Source organism: Coptis chinensis, chromosome 2 (assembly GCF_015680905.1).
Source record: "Coptis chinensis isolate HL-2020 chromosome 2, ASM1568090v1, whole genome shotgun sequence".
Taxonomy (NCBI): domain Eukaryota; kingdom Viridiplantae; phylum Streptophyta; class Magnoliopsida; order Ranunculales; family Ranunculaceae; genus Coptis; species Coptis chinensis.
This window is the reverse complement of record NC_141457.1, coordinates 28,855,557-28,868,551: the sequence shown is the minus strand read 5'-3', so window position 1 is coordinate 28,868,551 and position 12,995 is coordinate 28,855,557.

Genomic DNA, 12,995 nt, shown 5'->3' with positions numbered 1-12,995 from the left:
AGGTTTGTGTGTTGACGCGTTCACGATAGATTACGTTAGTTGTTTTTTCTCTATCTGACCTTAATATCATGCGAGGCTAAGTCCAATATTAAAGAAACACGACAACAGTAAAAACAACCCTGATATGCTAGTATAAATCCTCTACGGGGAGATGCGAGAAGTGGAAGAAAGAAGTACTGAATGCCTCCTTGCTTCGCTTATGAATAACGTCTTGTATACGCGAGCTCAGTGTATTTAACAAGTTAAAAACACTGAATAACTTGAAGAAATGGAAATTTGGACTAACCTGTGGAAATTGGGCTGTTTAGAAGAGGGCGCGTAGCGCGCCAGATTTTACCTTTCAAGGGCGCGGGTTGCGCTCTTGCTTGACTCGAGGTCCAGGGGCTTCAGCGGGGGGTGCGCTCTGAATTTGCCTTGAATGGGCGCAGGGCGTGCTCGTGCCTATCTCGATTTCTAGGGGCTTCAGCATGTGGTGCGCTTTGAATTTAGGCCAATGAGGTGCAGGGCACGCTCAATGTATTTCTCTGAAAAAAAATCAGTTCTTGAGCAAACAACCACAATTAGAACAAACAAGGGTGGGTAGGTTTAATGGGACTTTGGTAGGATTATCACTACTAAAGAAAATGAAACTAAACACAACTAAGATGGCAGCGGCGCCATTTGATAAAAGGTAAAATGATAGTTTTACCTACGAATAAGTGATGAAACTCAAATGTAGGTAAAACTAAAACTTTTTTCTTGCTTATATATCAAAGTTTTCTATTCTCTTTATCAATGCAATATGTTTAGAGTAGAGAATTCATTCCACTCCTAGCTCGTTTAGATGTAAGGTTTCCTAGTTCGTGTAAGCTAACAAAGTTGTGAGAGCAATATAATTGAAGTTAACTACGATGGTAAATCAACTAATCAAGATGCGATAAATGAAATGACGGCAATTTAATACTAAATTGACAATATGAGAATGAATTAGGGGAATTTGATTCCACTTTAATTCGACTTAATAAACTAACAAAGAATTATCGTAATCCGAATTGAAATATTTTTGCATAACAATTGGGTCTATCTAATTCCTAATCATTCATGGTAATCTCTACCAACTAACAATCAACATGTGAAACAATCAAACCCATTCTCATGGAGAACTAATTACTTTCTAGAATGGAATAGATTATTATGACCATTTCTACGCTAATCGAAATCAAGTTTCATCAAGGCTTCCTCAAACCCCTCTAATGGAAGTTTTAGACTTAAATCATTACACTATCATTTCTAACACAAGAACACATAGAACACATAGAACAAGTCATTATTGAATAAGTATTAAACTTTATTAATCTAATTGAACAAGAGGATAATGATTCAAATTGAATTAAAGCTGAATTTAAAACTAATTTAGAACTAAGATTATGAATAACTAATTATCAATTTAAGACAAACTAAATATATGAATTAAATATTGAATTAGAAACTAAAACTTGAAATACAAACTAAGTATTTGATTCTTAACTAAGTAACTAAGTTTAACCAACTAATTTATTGTTCTAAAACTAATTTTTATGAAGTAAAACTAAGTAAAAACTCACTAACTTAAGAGCTAAGTCTTTGTCTCTTCATATAGAAGAGACTAGATCCACAATTTTGTACATGGGCTGAGGAGCCATGTTTTGGGCTGGAAAATCGAGCCCAAAACCTCATTACTTCAGTCCACAAAGGGGCTTTCAGTTGAAAATAACTTCAATAGCCTTTTCGTCCACTTTTCCTCTTCTGATTGGGTCAAGGCTTGTATTATTAGAAAGCTCATTCCGAGCTAGTCGTTTTGACATAAGGTAAGCCCAATTCTGAGGTCTGAGTCCAAAGATACGGCCTTTGGAAGTTTTGATGATTTTTGTACGCTATTTCTGCCCGCGTTGACTTTGACTTTTCAGCTTTGACCTTGCTTTAAAAAGGTTTTTTCTCCTTGAATCTTGGCCTTTAATCATAGAACTTCTTAGCAACCAACCTTTGCTCTATTATCTCGCAAAAGGGGCGCATTTCTACAAATATTCGACTCCAATGCTTGAAATACATAAGAACACGATAATAGTACTAACTCTTACTTATTAATCACATAATTAGTCTAAAAGTAATATTGTTAAGGGGTTAAAACTACAGTTTTGGGCTCTTATCATTTATTATATCAAGAGTATAGTACAGTACTCGTATGCTAAAAATTACAAAATTTTAGAAATTAATTTTCTTCATTCTAAACGGTGTCAAGCAAATTGAAAGAATTTGTGGTTCTGTAATTAAGGAACGTGCACGCATGGACAACCTCCCTCAAATTCTTAAGTGACTTGACTATTGGTTTTATTATTAAAATACCAAAAAAATTAATTAATTAATCATAGTTAAATTAGTAAACCCACCCACTACCAAAGCCTGTTTTCATAGGCCTAACATCCAGGCGCAACACGAAGCCCATAGTAAAAAGCATTAGCCTAATTCTTAATTAAAACTTTAAAACTAATAAAGTTAATCTTTTTATAGGACTTCACAATCCACAACATGTACTCGGATCAGTACTCATATAATTGTTCAAGTAACATAGACGTGCTTCAAGGCTGTTAAAGACGCTATTTATACGCGTAGCAAGGACGCTCTAGGTAACACCTCTTTACATCCTCGAATTACTATTAGATGATTATTTTCTAATAATAATCAGGCTATTTTTGCATGCTCGTTAGGACTTGCCTATTAGACTTAAAAATTGTATGAGATTAAGATATGGTACGCATAAACCTGCCATATTAGTTTATCGTAGACGCAGAAATAATCGCCTATCTAGAAATTCACCACTTACTACACACACACACCACCTACACCCACCAACACTACATCTGTAACAATGGGTGAAGAAATAGCAGAGAGACTCCTCTCTAATTTTTATAAGGCTTTAAATGATGGACCTGAGTTTTGCATAATTCTTGTAGATACTACAGGAGATTTTAGAATCCCCCCAATATATTTAATATGCTACTTGTTTTCCATGGGTTAGACCATGAGAAGCCTTATCAACACTTATGTAGGATACAACAAGTTCTTACTACATTTCATCATCCTAATGTAAGACCTGAATAAATAAAGCTCAGGGTGTTTCCTTTCACCTTAGCTGACAAAGCGGATGCTTGGCTAACAACACAAAAGCCGGACTCTGTCGACACATGGGAAAAACTAGTTGAATTATTTATGGAACAATTTTACCCACCACAGAAGACCGATGAGATGCTACAAAATATTCACTTCTTTCGCCAAAAGCCTCAAGAATCCTTTTCTGAGGCTTGGAATCATTTCACTGATCTTCTAGTAGAATGTCCACATCATAATCTGGGTAAAGATACACTAGTTTGTGCCTTCTTCAAACGCCTATCCCAACATCATAAAGAGACTTTAGATATCATGAATTGAGGTAATTTCCTAGGTAAAGGAGCCACAGATGCTTATAACTTTCTAGATAATCAATCCAAGAAAAGTAATAACTGGGGAGGTAACGATTACTCCCGCTCCATTCCTTCTTTTATAGCTATGGCAGCCAATATGTTTGAGATTAAACAAGATCCTGAACTTAAAACTTTAATTGAATCCCTCACTCGGAAGGTAGATGCCCTTTTTCTCAATAAATAAGAAGAGAAACCAACTCTCGTCATGAATATAAACTCTTTTCGCTTTAATTTTTGTTGTAGTCTTGAGCATTCCGATCATTATTGTCCTCTTGCTTATGAACAACCACCATCACAGCCAAAAGATGTCTGTGTTTTTAATTATATACCTAATGTACCTTGGAGACAAAATCCAAATTTTAGTTGGCGTAATAATCACCAACAAGCAGCACCTCTAGGTTTTAATAATCAAAATGTTAGGCCCACCAACAACTACAATCAATATCAACCAAAGCAAGGACAAGGGCAAGATAATAATAATAATAATAATAATAATAATAATAATAATAATAATAATAGAAGTTTAGTCTCGGTTAATAACAACTATCAAAATCCACCTGTTAATAATCAACGTGAGATAGTTCTTGTTACACAACTCGTGGCAACTCAACCTACCCAATCTGATAGATTCGATGCATACATGCAAGTTCAACAATAGATATTACTAGCCATCTAACAATCCATCCAACAATTATCCCAAGAAAAGGGCAATACTCCTATTGACCATTATGCTAAATATAGGGAAAAACCCCCGTTTCCCCAAAAACTAGCTCTGCTAAAGAAGGACGATAATTTTGACGAGATTTGGGAATTTTTCAAAAATTTAACTAGCAACCTACCTTTCCTCGAAGCCATAAAATGTTTTCCAAAACATGCTAAGTTTCTTAAAGATTTGCGCACCACAAAGAGGAAAACAAACATACCTAAAGAAGCCTTCTTAATAGATTAATTTTCCTCTCTATCCGAGCCTGTGAGAATCGTTAAGTATAAAGACCTTGGTCATTCCACTGCACAATGCACCTTAGGTAATACTTTCACCACAACTGCTCTTCTAGATCTAGGAGTGAGTGTTAACTTACTCCCATTTTACCGTTATAAACAACTAGGTATACATGATCTAAAACCGACTACAATGACTTTGCAGTTAGCCGATCGTTCGATTAAGTATCCTAAGGGTGTAGTTGAAAATATTCTTGTTAAAGTACAAGACTTCTATTATCCAGCCAATTTTGTCATTCTAGACACAGAAGTCGCCCATGACTCTGTTCCTATCATCTTAGGGCATCCTTTATTGGCAACTGCCAATGCCCTCATTAATTGCTGTGATAGTTCAATGTCCATTTCCTTTAGAAACCTTGCTGTTGAGGTAAATATTTTTAAGATGATGCAATAGACACCAGACACGACTATAGATGGAGAAATTAGCTCGATAGAAACTCTCGCTCAAGATTATTTTAATAAAACTTTTCCAGATAATCAGATACACTAATTTATTTCCTTTAGCAGTACTGAGGATTCTTACATCTAAGAAATAGATGCCCTCTTAGAGTCTACTCCTATCCATGATCTATCTCCTGAGTTTGAAGAACTCATTCCTGAACAAATCTGCATTTTAGAGGAGGAAGACCATCCTGATTCCCTCATTCCTACCCCTGAGCTTAAATCTCTTCCCGCTAAGTTAAAATACATTCATCTTGATCCGGATGGGACTCATCCGATTATTATATCATCTCAGTTATCTGCTACTGAAAAAGGCAAATTTGATTAGGGTTATTCGTGAACATCGTTCTATGATTGGTTGGTCTTCAGACGATATTAAGGGTATTGACCCTAGCGTATGCAAACATCGCATACATTTGGAGGATAATGTGAAAACCTCTCGTGATCCATAACGTCGTTTGAACCCTGCCATGAAAGAGGTAGTTAGAGCGGAAGTTTTGAGATTATTCGATGCTAACATTATATATCCCATCTCAGATAGTGAATGGGTGAGCCCAGTTCATGTAGTCCCTACGAAATCAGGTGTTACATTCATTCGTAATGCCGATGGAGAGTTAGTTTCCACCCGAGTTCCTATAGCGCGGAGGATTTGTATTGATTATAGGAAGCTAAATGCGATGACACGTAAGGATCGCTTTCCTTTACCCTTTGTTGACCAAATGCTTGAACGTCTAGCCGACCATGCTTACTATTGGTTTTTAGTCGACTATTCTGGCTATTTCCAGATTATTATTGACCCTGATGACCAGGAGAAGACTACATTCACATGTCCCTTCGATACGTATGCATATAAAAGAATGCCCTTTGGCATTTGTAATGCACCTGGTACTTTCCAGCGTTGTATGCTCCATATTTTTAGTGACATGGTGGAGAAATTCATGGAAGTTTTTATGGATGATTTTTCCATTTATGGTAATTCCTTTGAAGATTGTCTTTCAAATCTTTCTAAAGTTTTGAAACGGTTATGGTCACTAAAGACATAGTTTTAGGTCATATTATTTCTAAAAATGGAATATAAATGGATAAAGCTAAACTAGATAAGATAAGCGTCTCTGCCTATACCATGGTATGCCTCGTGACATTAGGGCCTTTCTAGACCATGCAAGTTTCTATAGACGATAAAAGATTTTTAAAAAATAGCTAAGCCTTTAACAAAATTACTTTTTAAAAGATATTATTTTTTATTTTAATCATGACTGCAAAACTGGTTTTTGAAAACTTTGAAAGCTTTAACCTCAAGCACCTATCATACACCCACCGTGACCGGGTCAAAACCTTTTGAACTTATGTGTGATGCTAGTGATTATGTTGTTGGTGCTTTGTGCTAGGATAGAGGTTAGATAATAAGTCTATTGTTATTTTTTATGCTAGTAAAACCTTAAATGAGGCTCAACGTAATTACACTACTATTGAAAAGGAATTCCTAGCCGTTGTCTATGCCTTAGATAAGTTCCGTTCCTACTTGGTTGGTTCCACGACCATAGTCTATACAGACCATGCCGCGCATAGGTACCTTCTCGCGAAGAAGGATGCTAAATAGAGATTGATCCATTGGATTCTTCTCCTCAATGAATTTACCTTAGAAATTAAGGATAAAAAAAGAGATGAAAATGTAGTTGCAGATCATTTATCTAGGTTAACTAATGAGGATGACAGTGATTTCGAATTGATATATGACTCTTTTCCGGATGAGCATCTTTATTCAATTTTTTCTGCACCTTGATTTTTGGTCAAAGTTAAGTTTTACTATTGGGATGAACCCTACCTTTTTAAGTATTGTGCGGATCAAATAATTCGTCGGTGTATTCCCTAGTGAGAGCACAATGAAGTCTTATCTTTCTACTATGAACAATCATGCGGGGGTCATTTTAGTGGAAAGAAAACTGCCGCCAAAATTCTTCAATGTGGTTTTTATTGGTTTACCCTATTTCAAGATGCCCATACACACTATAAAGCGTGTATTAGATGTCAATAACTTGGGTGTATTACTCAATGTAATATGATGCCCTTAAATCCCATTCTTATAGTGGAATTTTTTTATGTCTGGGGTATTAATTTCTTGGGTCTGTTTCACATGGCTTCAATTATATTCTTGTAGCTGTAGGCTACGTTTCTAGATGGATTGAAGCCATGGATTGTCATAGTAATTACCATAAAACTGTAGTATTGTTTATGAAGGAGTATATCTTCTCATGTTTTGGCGTACCTAAGGCCATTATTAGTGATAGAGGAAAACATTTTTGTAATAGAGTTATTGAAGCTTTAGTCAAGAAATATAGAGTTACCCATAAGGTGGTGACTCTGTATCATCCTCAAACTAGTGGTCAAGTAGAGGTGTCCAATAGAGAAATTAAAAAAATATTAGAAACAACAGTTAATCCTTATAGGAAAGACTGGTCTAAACGCCTAACAGATGCTTTATGGGCATATAGAACGGCTTTTAAACACCTATTGGTATGTCACCTAACCGCTTAGTTTTTGGTAAACCATGTCACTTGCCTGTTAAGTTGGAATATCATGCCTTGTGGGCTATTAAAAGTCTTAATTTCAACATTAACGATGTTTGTGTCAAGCGCAAATTACAATTAAATGAGCTTTAAGAAATATGTAGTGATTCTTATGATTTAGCGAAGGATTATAAAGCTAGCATGAAATGTATTCATAATAAACATATTTTGCGTAAAAATTTGATCTTGGTCAAAAGGTTTTGTAATATAACTCACGTTTGCATATTTTTCCTGGGAAATTAAAAACACGTTGTTCTGGACCTTTTCTAGTTACTGATGTCACTCCTCAAGGGGTAATTACCTTGGTAAATCCTAAGGACAACAATACCTTTAAAGTAAATGGCCAACGCTTAAAATATTTCCACGAATTACATTGCCCATTTGTAGAATAAACCCTTATACAAGACCCTGTTTATGAAGACTGACCCTCTATGTTTGGTGTGCTTCCTATCCATATTCTATATTTTGGAAGTACTCTATTAAGGTAATCAGACCCTCCTTTCAGAGTGTGTGGTTGTAAGTATCGGATCCTTACTACACGTCCATATAATTCACTCATTCCTTTCTTGCACTTTTCTCGTTTCTTTTGAGTAGTGTTTCTCTATGGAGTGATTTACATCTTTACGTGCTTTGGTGTTTCCACAAGATTGTGGCTCATATCAATAGTAAGGATGTCACAAATTTGTTCCCTCGATAAGTCTTTAATGGCCAAACTAAATTGAAATCCACTTTCCACCATAGATTTTATTCCCTTTTTTCCAAGCACTTCATTTTTTTTGTCCTCTCTGCCTAGATCTTCATAAATTTTCTCAATGCCATTTTACAAGTGTGTTGAGTCCAATACATGCTCTTGAGTTTCTTTTGCTGGAGTTTCCTCATTTATGGGTGATGATGCATTAAGGCATGTGAGAGAAACTGTGACTTCGGGCATATAGTCATCATCATAAGATTTGGAATTCACACAATAGTTAGGTGGAGGATGATGGGTTTTTAATTGGTCAGAAGTATCAGGATGGGCTTTAGAAATTGGCTTTGTTATAGTAACACCTTGTTCCTCCTTTCTATTGGGTTTTGGAGTGGTGGGAAGAATATTAGTCTTAGATATGACATCTTTTGAATCAGATTAGAGAAAACATAAGGTAGGTACTATTTATTTACTAAGTTAGTATTATTTGCTTGGCCATTTCCGGTAGAGTTGGTGCGTGATGGATGGTGTTTGTGAATGGTAATAGATTTTGGGTGAAACCGCACTCTAACCGATTGACAGGTGGATATATGAATGGTGGTTGACTATTTGTGGTGGAACTCCATGAATTGTTTTCATGATTGGAAAACTCTTGAATGTATTGGGTACTTGGGAAGTTTGAAAATTGAGGTTCATAATTGTAAGGATTTCTGTTGTAGACTTCGAATTAGGTATATGATGAACAATGAGATAACTAGTGATAAGGACTACCTCAAAAAAGAACTTACGGGTTTGCATTCTAATTCCATTTCGGTTGTGATGCATATTGATAAGACATGAATGCTAAGTCAATGATTATGCACAAATGGAAGAAATTCTTTTTTTTGGATTTTTGAAAATCTTTGTTGGTCTATAATTTACTATGCCCTGTTCAAGGGAACAATTGGGCGTGAGACTAGGATGGCTCTACTTCACGTCTCATAAGAGTAGGCAGTTACTTCACCAAGTGGTGTGCTACCAAGAATCTAACTCTCGATGAATCTGGGGGAGGGGAGTGAGGAATGTAGTTGGTCCACCGGAATCTGGTAACTGATTACTCTAAATCCTCATGGCTATATTTTTGTCCTTTTCTGGAAGAGCGTGACTACTTTGGGCTATAGTTATTTGATTGTAATTCATTTTTTTTTGTCTAGGGCTTCAAGAATCAAGCATCGTCCGATTTACCTACATTAGGGAATGACTGCCCAATGGTTGTTATGTGGCTCGGGTTCAGCCTTATGCGTGAATGTAAATTGCAGTGTGGAAATTAAAATTCAAACAGTCACGTAAGCATTCTTGAACACACAAGGTATCCTCTTACTTGGGTTTCGAGGAGGTTTAGAATTTACCTATCAAGCTGTGCTTACACACTGCTTGAGGAGAAGGCGACGTCGGTTGGCGCGTGATCTGAGAATCAGGCCCAACCTTTCGAGCATTACCTTGTTTTAAGTTACAATAAAGGTCCACAAAAAAGTCCACAAGTCGGGTTTTTGATAATTAAACAACTTTGCCTTCAAGGGCCCAAAACACAAAAGTAAACTAATACTAAAACTAATCTAATAGATCAACTAGCTAGTTTAGATTGATTATCTAGATTAACTAGAGTTAAGTGGACTTAGAGTGTTGATTACTAAGTTGATTCAAAGTGTGCAAGCGATGATTCACGACTTGCCTCACACACTTGAACTTCCCAAGGCAATGAAAACTCTAATCCCTTGGTAAGTTTACAACTTCAGCTAAGTTTCAACTCATGTTCATCTACAAAAATCAATAAAAAACCATTTTTCCTAATTTTTTTTCGTTTTTCTTTTTATCTTTAACTATTACAAACAAGTTCCACTGATTGATCCTACTTTATTACAAAATTCGGGCCTAGAGTTCAACTATACATTAAAAATCAACTGGAACTAGAAAAAATTGGACATACATGTTTTTGTCTATAACTTCAACTCCTCTCCAGTATGTTAATCCTGAACCTTGATTTGCAAAAAAGTAACTCAGTAAGGAAAAACAATGAAATAAAACAACGAAAAAAAAATAAAAGAAAAAGAAATGGAAAGGTGAGAATGGTGTTTCCTCCTTAAATGCTCAACCAAGCACTCTTGCTCTTTCAATCCATGATGGCGGAGCAATTTGAAGTAATGTTGTAGTGAGTACCTTAAAGTTTGTTTTTGATGTGGTTCATCCTAGATTGTATAGATTTTGAATGTTGGGAGTTTAAAGGAAGAAGGTAGACTCTTAATTTAGAACTTGTTTAGTTTTTAGTTTATGAATGAAGAACATTGAAACTTAAGTTGTTGAAGATTGAAATAACACAAAATATTGAAATAAAGTGATTGAAATAAAGAACAACAAAATAAAATTGATTGATTGATTGAAATAAAACAAAATAACAAGATGGAAATGAAAATGAAGAACAATAAAGTAAAATGACTTGAAAAATAAAAGACTAGAAATTAAATTCTACATGACACTACATTAAGTCTAGATGCATTCTACTCCTACAAACCAAATGGTTTGGACCCTAAATGCAATGAATACCTAATTCTCTACATCTCTTTGGCTTATATATGACACCATTACAAAACTACCCCTCTCCTATAGATTCATGACACCTCACAACTTGCTTTTACTTTATACTTTTCTCCTTTATGCTTTTCTTCTTGACTAAGATAGGTTTTAGAGAAAGCCATCTTTTGAGTTGAGGCCATCTATCTCTGGTTTTCTGAGTTGAGGACTTTGATTTTTAGCTCTTTGGTTATGAGTCTTTGACCTTTGACTTTTTCAACACTTTTTCATAGCAGCTTCTGGCCTTCATAATAAGCATAATTATGCTCATTTTGGTGCTAAGATGCAGCTTTTATGATAAGTGGTCTGAATTTCTCTGTAACCTGAAAAAGGCAATAAAAGCTATGAAGTTGCCTTTTCATTAAACGTAAGAAGGGCTATAATGTAGTAATATAAGGATAATAAAATGAACATTTGGGAGCTGATCAGTGATCAATCAAGTGGACGTGTGGTCTTTCTATCCGAACATCCTTTGTGTCATCACTCAATAATCATTCGGATGAGGCTTTTAGCTAGATTCTCACAGGATATGAAACTTAATTATTCTAACCTTGGTTTAATTAAGAAACTCATTGCTATATACAATCAAATGCTTATGCATGCCATTCATGAAAAGATGCAGAAATTATTGTACGTATATTAGTCTAAGTTCGAAGAACGAATCCTTACTCTTTTGCTATAATGAGACTTCTAAAATTTTTATTCATCCTAGAAAAAGGAAAGAAGACTTTTGAATACTAAATAGAAAAATATTTTTAGTCTTTTTCGAAATTGTTTTTTAGAAAGGAAGAAATATATACTATTATATCTACTATAGAAAATGCCTTGTTTTTGCAAAATGTTACTATACCACCCCCAAATTGAAATATGCTTTGTCCTCAAAGTATGAAGGGATAAGGAAAGAGATTACCATAGAAACATGAGCAAAAACGGTGATACACTTGTATTATGTTTTTCATGATGAAAATACGTCAACCCCAAATAAGTTTGGGGCATGGGTTGTTTGATATAGAACGATAAATACATGGTTTATTGTACTAAGGATAATTATTCTACTATAAATATTTTAGGTTTTTGTATTTTTGAAAACACATGAAATGCAGAAAACATATATACCAAATTATGTTTTGGCATGATGTATCTGTATTATCTTCTACTCATATACCAAATTCCACAAGAAAGCAAATAACATAAACATATATAAAATTAATATTATACTAACATCATAATAAAGAAAAATAAAACAACAGAAAATACAATAAAAGGAAAATGTCTAACTATATGGACACTAGGGAACTGCCTAGTCAGAATACATCGTGACTCGTCACAAAGTCGAAAATCTTTTCTCCTGACGCCGGGTCCTAGCATGTCTATCATTATGCAGGAGCGCGTCTCTAATGCTCTGTAGTGTTCTAGTGACACTATGTTGAAAGCGTCCCTGCTCCTGCTAGAAAGACTGCTACTCCTCTCTTAGGGTCTGTTGTGCCGCTATGATGACTCCCTGTGTTTGCCTAAGATGGTAAATGTGCTGGTGCAAAATCCTTTGGCTTCCATGGAGGAAGTGAATTCCATCCATGAGCTAAGTGAACTATAGAGTGGCACCTTCAGGGAAGTAGTCCACTTGCTCGATAGGGTGTGCTTGCTCGGTGGCTCTGGCTGCAGGTGGATGCCAAAATTTCTGGATGCAGTGGGTATAGATAGGACCCGTGGTAGCATTCATGACCTCTACTAGGGCGTCTGTAGCCTCGAACCCCAGTCTTTGCATAATCCGGTGTGACCAAAGACCGGTAGAATGGGCGATGAACCTCTTGGGTTTGCAGAGTTGCTCCCAAATGAAGATGACGATGCAGAAGCTATTCTTTTGCTCTTGGAGAATCCACAGGATGTGGAACATTGCCTTACCGATATCAGAAGGCTTGGTTGAGCCTAGTAGGTTGTGGGTTGTCTCATCGAGATATCGCTAACCGATTCGTTTTGCAGCAAACTCGAACGCGATAGCGTGACTTGGGATTTTCACCCCTCGCGGAAGCGTCATTACCATCATCACATCGATGGTCTTGTTGTCTGGGGACTATTCCATCTGAACATAAGCCTTCAGAGGAATCCCTAGAACCTCACTCACTACCTCTTTGGTGAGCTCGAGCGTGCGACCATCCTTGACAACCGTGATACGGTCATCCTCCCCTCTAAGTATATGATTATAAAATGAAAGAGAGAGAG